Below are 7,500 nucleotides of genomic sequence, written 5' to 3' on the forward strand. Positions count from 1 at the left end.
TCATCCAGGAAAGATATCAGGAGGAAGGAAGGACGCAGGGCAGCGGGAGGGGGCGAGCGAGGTCGTTAAAGGAAGTTACGACTCCAACTGGTGTCTTAATAGGATGATTTAGATCTAAGGTCAATGTTTTCTTTTTCTTTTTCTCGTATTCCTAACTGATTCGTCTTGTTATTACCATTGCTGTAGATATCATTACAATCATTAGTTGTTGGTGTTGTTGTTGTTTTTTTGTAGTATTTCCGCCGAAGATATCATTTTCACTTTTGCTTAAAATATTGTCAAAGCAAGCCAGTCATCTTATATCTTTTGTATACGCGTTAATTTCTCCACACATGATACATGTTAATATCATTTAGACAACAATCTAGCCATGTATTTATTTAAAAATCACAGATTCATCCATTAAAATTCAGATCTACTCTAATACCCAAAAAGAAGACTTACTAAAACTCCGTAACACCGTAACAAGAAATTACATACCGTCTTTGACCTCTGCTCAGACATTAAAGCCAGGTCACGGAAATGTTATCTGGCGGGGTTGGAAGCCTTGCATAATCCAAACAATAAGCACATGTTTATTAACGGCATTATTAGGAGAATAACAGGGATAACAAAGTATGATGTTTATCACATTGATTGCTTCCTGTTATTACTATGATAAATATTATTGTTAACATCCTTATTATAGTTATTCTTATTATCAATATCATCATCGTTATTATTAGCATTATCAATATTAGTATCATTATCAAGACTTTTGCCATCAATATCGTTATAATCACTATCATTATCATCCGTTCCCCTTAATTACTAAACACATTTCCCACAGACTTTTCCGTATTTCCACCAAACTTCCTTACCACCTTCCCTCTCCTTACCCCCCCCCCCCTTTCCGCGCCAAAGCACCGGGGAAAACCGACCCAATTCCGGATTTACTGTGGACATGGGGGAGGGAGGGCGGAGGGGGGGAGCTGCTTGTCAAGGCGTGTGTGTCAGTGTGTCATAAAGGGCAATATATTGGCTTTCTCTGTAGCATCCATCCCGCCTTCGTTATCGAAAAGCTTCGCAATAAATTCGGCTACGAACTCCCCCCCTCCCCCCCTTCACCTTCCTCCCTAACCTCCCCATACCCCCCCTCCCACGGCCTCACACGTTACACTGGCCGAATCCACCAATCAGAGCCTTGCGATGTGGGAGGCTGTAAGATGAAACGCAGCCACGATAAAAAAGAAAAACAAGATGTAGAAAGATTTTACAAACTTCAAAATCTTATGAGCAGCTTGAATTACAGTCGATAAGCCATGGTTTGTTCCTTTATTATCATTATTACTGCTGCTTTGTTTTATTTAATTCATTTTATTCCATCTCTGTTTTCACCTTACTCTGTGTGTGTCTTTGTGCGGGAAGTGGTGTTGCCTCCTCGCGCGCTGGACTGAGTTTGCTAGAAATGTTAGGTTCTGATATTTGTTCTCTGTCTATTTATCTATTTATCTACTTGTCTATTTATCTAGCGCCATCTCTCTCTCTCTCTCTCTCTCTCTCTCTCTCTCTCTCTCTCTCTCTCTCTCTCTCTCTCTCTCTCTCTCTCTCTCTCTCTTTCTCTCTTTATCTCTTCTATCTATCTATCTGTCTATATCTATATCAATATATATATACATATAATATATATATATATATATATATATATATATATATATATATATATATACAATATATATATATATAATATATATTCTCTCTCTCTCTCTCTCTCTCTCTATATATATATATATATATATATATATATATATATATATATATATATATATATATATCTGTCTATCTGTCTATCTATCTATCTATCTATTTTTCTATCTCTCCTCTCTAGGTTCTGTTAGTTGTTCTCTGTTTATTTATCGATTTATCTATATGTCTATCTATCTAGCTCCACCTCTCTTTCTCTCTCTCTCTCTCTCTCTCTCAACTACGACACCTTGGGAAAAACCCGTACTTGGCTAGGGATCTTGTGTTTTTTAGTAAAAAGATCAATGAGTTAATAACTCGAAAACGGGAGGAAAGATTTTATTCTGGGCAGAATCAATTGACTCCATGACACCCATGAGTAAGGTATGGAAGAATTCCTTGCAGCCATTAAGACTAGCAAATCCACTGCACTTAGGGATGATGGAATCACTTATGGCATCATTCGACTTCTTGCAAAGGTACAGGTAAAGGGGAAAAATCCTCTTCTTGATCTCTTCAATTAACCTACAAAGCAGGCATCTTGGAGACAAGCAACAATCATTCCCATACTAAAACCGGGAAGGCCTGATGAATATAGACCAATTTCTCTGACGTCCTGCCTGTCTAAAACCTGTGAAAGAATCCTCCTTACTCGTTTACTCCACCAGATCAAGGACCTGATTGATCCATCTGTCTTTGGCTTCAAAAAGGGAGAGGAACACAAATGTGTTTAGCACAGTACCTAAGTGGAAGTAATGCAGAGTCTTCTTCATAGATTTTAAGGGAGCATTCGACAGAGCCTCCCCTACAGCAATCCTCCATGAACTAACACTCTTAGGAGTTAAGGGCAAGCTTCTGTTATGAATTAAGGATTATCTATCTTTCAGAAGAGCAAAAGTGTTGTACCAAGGAACATACAATGCTTATGGCGAATTAGAACTAGGCACTCCACAAGGGGGAGTATTGTCCCCTACACTGCTTAATATACTTATGCACTCTCTTTGCAGGCTCAACGATGAGTTAGGAAACCTATGCAACATCACATCATATGCTGATGACATTCTTATTCAGGTATTTGATAGGGGGGATTACATTCTACGGAGGTTTAGCAAAAAGTGTGCTTCCCTCGGTCTTATAATCAACCCAATCAAAGTATATTTCGAGATCTCGTAAACTACCTTATCAGTGACTTGGAACCCACCCGCCCATCCGTTTTGGTTACACTACGAAAAGCACCATCAGCTCAGTCCACTGGATCGCAGCATCAAAACAAATCGTGTCCGCAGTCCCTCATCAGTAGTTGCGATGGATCCCGCGCTTCTCTCCCCTTAATATGGATGTTTTATATTCCAAAGGACATTTTCTTGGCGTACTTTCTCTAAAAGAGAGGTAATTGCTTCCGAATTCCACATTCTTTACAGAAATATGACGAGAAGACGTTCTTCCTCTTCGAAAAATATGCGCGCTTGTCTATGTTCGTCCGTCAAATGAGGATACAAGATATATTGCATTGTTTTTCTTTTATTTTTTTAAATAATAATTAATATAAGTATATATATGATTATTTACAATTATAATTAATAATTGCAATTTATTTATGTATATATTAATTATAATGCATAAATATATAATTAGACTAATGCCATGTATACTATAGACTCTCAACGAGTATGACTTTTCCACTGGAACATCGATGGATCGACGGGTTGCCCATCGCTTCGGACGAGTAGGCAAAAAAAACAGTGGAATGAACCAATCGGTGGGCAAAATCCACTCAAAATGATTAGATTTCATGAATCGATGGCCAGTGTAACCACACCTTTACATTCCAAGGTTAGGTGGACAAACTATTGCAAGAACTGACACCTATAAATATCTTGATGTTATGGTGACTGCTCCCCACCTCATGTCCCGCAGCTCTCGCTTTACCAAGGATATTGTTCAAAACATCAAGGGACGTTGCCTTGAGCGTTTAAGACCACTGCAATACATAAGTAACAGATATGTAGGTGCCTCCCTGAGAGTCCTAAGGTTGATGTATATCTCCCTTATTAGGTCCATGATAGACTATGCAAGCCCAGTTCTTAGTATGTTTCCACCGAGTGCCCCCAAACCCCTTGAAGTTTTACAGAACAAGGCCATGAGAATTATACTTGGATGCCCAATGACTGCCAAAGTTCTCGCCATGAGGAAAGAGCTAGATCTCCCCTCTATTCTCTCTCTCTCTCTCTCTCTCTCTCTCTCTCTCTCTCTCTCTCTCTCTCTCTCTCTCTCTCTCTCTCTCTCTCTCTCTCTCTCTCTCTCTTTCTCTCTCTCTCTTAACTACATTCACTTGAATTTCGGATGAAGTTTTGTTCACGTTTTCGTGAATGCTTTGTTTCTTCTCTTTTTTCGTCTCTTTTTATTAATCATAAGAAGATAGATAGAAACATGGATAGACAAAGAGAGAGACAAGGATAATCTCAAGGTATTGACCAGTCCATCTATTAAGTACAAACACTGTTTAAAAAAAATTATATGCAAGTTCGGAATGGACAAACTACTTGAACAAACGCCGTAGACTGCAAGGGTCTCGAGTTAATTGTTACACAAACACAAAGACACACACACACACACACACACACACACACACACACACACACACACCACGCACGCACGCACGCACGCACGCACGACGCACACGCGCACACACAAACACACACACACACACACACACACACACACACACACACACACACACACACACACACACACACACACACACACACACACACACATGCACCCACGCACACACACACACATAGTTAGATCTATTTCCCCCTCGTTAGGATTGTTACTAAGCTCCATTTCCTTCTAAGAAATAGAAAAGGAATTTTGAAATTTATCAAAGAACTTCCTTGAATTTTCTTACTCATAAAAGGACAGTTTCCGAGAAGAGCAATAAAGGTATTAATTACGGTAATAACTATGACAACTATTTCATTTTTCTTTTTTTTATAATGAAACTACTAATGAAATAATAATAATGATAATATATTGATACTAACAAAATGATCATGATAATGAAAATGATACTGATAAAATAATTCATAACGATGATAGTAATAATAATTACTAATATTGATAATTATAATAATAATAAAAATGGTAATGAGGAAAATAATAATAACAGTAGTAGTAGTCTCAGTATTAATGATAATAATAATGATAACAATAATAATAATGATAATAATAATAATAGCAATAATAATAATAATAATAATAACCTCAATGAAAATAATAATAATGATAGTAACAGTAATAATTATAAAAATAACACTGTTCTTTGTTTATGGCAGTTTTACATAGTAAATTTAGGATATAGTACGAGTATATATTTCATTGTATCAGATGAAATGAAATATTCACATAGTTCTTTGCACCTCATGTTAGGTGGTCTGAAAGGCTGTATCACATGACATTCCGAGATATATTGCTCAAGCATTCGCTTGTTTTCTTCGTTACGCAGTCTACATCTAGATTCATCTCCAATATCCACAATACCGTAATAACCACGTTACATTGTCTGGTTTGACTTGCCACCCATAGGAAGGCTTGCTATCTCTCTACTAATCGTAATGCCTTATGGTACAGCTTTCAGGCCTTTGAGTGTTAATCAGATCTACTAGTTCTTCTTTTCAATATATGTGCAAGAGGCATCCCAAGATCTATGTTCACAGTATCTTTGCTGCAACCTTTCTTCGCAAACTTGTCTACGAGGTCGTGCTTGCGTATGCCAACATGAGATGGTATCCACGCAAGTTGAAAGTTGAAATTGCACTCTATTGTACAAGTTACGTTACACTTAATGCAACTCACAATTTCCTCATCGCCACCTGCTTTGAAAGAATTTAGTGTCCGAAGAGCACTTTGCGTGATTTTATGTTGCAGTTGTTTTTGGAAATCTGAAAGATACACGGGTTCCCTCAGAGCTCTGACCCCAAATATCGTGAAAATAAATATTATTCCATCAGAAATGGGTGGTAAGTTTAGTTCTGATCTCATGTTCACTATCCTTCTGGTTCTCGGGGCGCTGAGGATAATCCTCATAGCTTCACTTTGCACTACCTTCAAACTATTTATTTTTGATTCCTTACACTGCAACAAGTGCAGTGCATGGTAGTCTACAACTGACCTTATAAAAGTTAAGTAAAATAGTCTAGCGAGATAAAATTTGATGTCATGTTCTCTTCCGACAAAAAGTTTCAACGGTTTCAATCTCTCCCAGAGTCTCTTCTTTAGCGAATGGATCAGGTCTGTATCATTTACGTTCACCCCAAGATATTGATGCTTATGACACATGTCAAGCTCATGGTCGCCTATGTGAAAGGTGGGTAGGGGTATGATACATCTGTTTGCAATGTCAAGAGCTGACTTAAGGTCAAGAAAAACAGTGGATTAGAACCTGAAAGGTACTCTGCAAAGCAATGTTGTGTGCAATGTCCCAATAGAAATCCGTACAGTCTATGAGATAATTTACCTTCTAACCTGTACCTGAGCCTCTTCAAAAGTATCCTTTCAAAAACTTTGCATACACACGAGGTTAGTGAAATTGGGCGGTATTTTTCAGTGTTTGGTTTCGGCATAAGGATGATTAGAATGCGAATCCAGGGGCCAGGCGGAATACCTTGTAACAAACTTAACCTGTACAGGTGCAAAAGGAGATTACCAGGTACCTGAGCTATAAGGCGGAGGATACTATAGGTTATTCCATCCTCACATGAGGCGGACGCTTTTCCTGAAGGGTCGTATCAGAACATCCAATCTCAATGGCAAATTTACATGCAATTTTAGACTGACTAAGGCGATTCTGAATATTTGTGGGAAGTGAGCTCATTGACTCAGGAGCATATTGCTTGTGCAAGAGGGCTATGGAACTGCGGGGTGTTGATTGGTTTTCCTGAGAGTCGATTATTTTTTAGACCTCAGACTTTGAGGTGTAATTGTTAATGCTTTGTAGGAACTGTTCAAAGTGTTCATTTCTGAGTTTTTAATTCCCGTAGAATTTTGTTAGCCTTAAGAAACTGAATAAGGTTGTCACGGGTATTGTCCTGCTGGTAGATATCAAAAAGCTCCTGAACTCGCTTTTGCTCCCTTAATAGCGTAGGGTCACCGACCCACTTAGGTTGTTAGAGCGTTGTGAGTTGTTGCTCTTTAAGGATTTCTGTGGACAGACTCAGGTGTTGTAGTAGTCAGTGACCACTTTCGTCATGTCCAAGGAGTATTTATCAACACTCGTTACTATGTAATTGTTATACCGGTCATAAATACATGATCTAAAGTGGTGCACAGGGTAAGGAGGAATATAAATTTAAGCCTCTTTTTTTCCAGATTGACTATCATCAACGCCGCATCTCGTTACTATCGCAAAATGGCCACTGATTAGCTCTATTGCAAACTGCTTCTGACATATCATACACAGGATCCCTTCCTATTACGTAATCTAGCCTGACTCCCACTACGTGAGTTTGCCTGTCTGTATCGTATACGGTCATAGATCTATTGTTCACAAAATATCGGAACTCTTTGCCATTTTCACTGCATTGACTCTCTCCAGATGTATAATATCTAGCATTAAAATACCCCATACATATTGCGCTGTGATTCTGATAGCTGGGCAATGAATCAGTTTGAAACGTTCTTCACCTTGCATATACATTGAACAGAGAGAAAAAGCAGAGGTTGTTCGAATATGTAAATGTTGATATTGCACATTACTGTCATCAGACTTCTACTCCA

General features: G+C 38.3%; 1 protein-coding gene across 1 annotated transcript in view; it reads right to left on the reverse strand.

Annotated features, from left to right (window-relative positions):
* LOC119580237 (urocanate hydratase-like) overlaps window positions 1-7,500 on the reverse strand; it is an 87,640-nt gene that overhangs the window by 29,632 nt on the left and 50,508 nt on the right. The gene's annotated exons all lie outside the window — the stretch shown is intronic.

Source organism: Penaeus monodon, chromosome 13, assembly GCF_015228065.2.
Source record: "Penaeus monodon isolate SGIC_2016 chromosome 13, NSTDA_Pmon_1, whole genome shotgun sequence".
Taxonomy (NCBI): Eukaryota; Metazoa; Arthropoda; class Malacostraca; order Decapoda; family Penaeidae; genus Penaeus; species Penaeus monodon.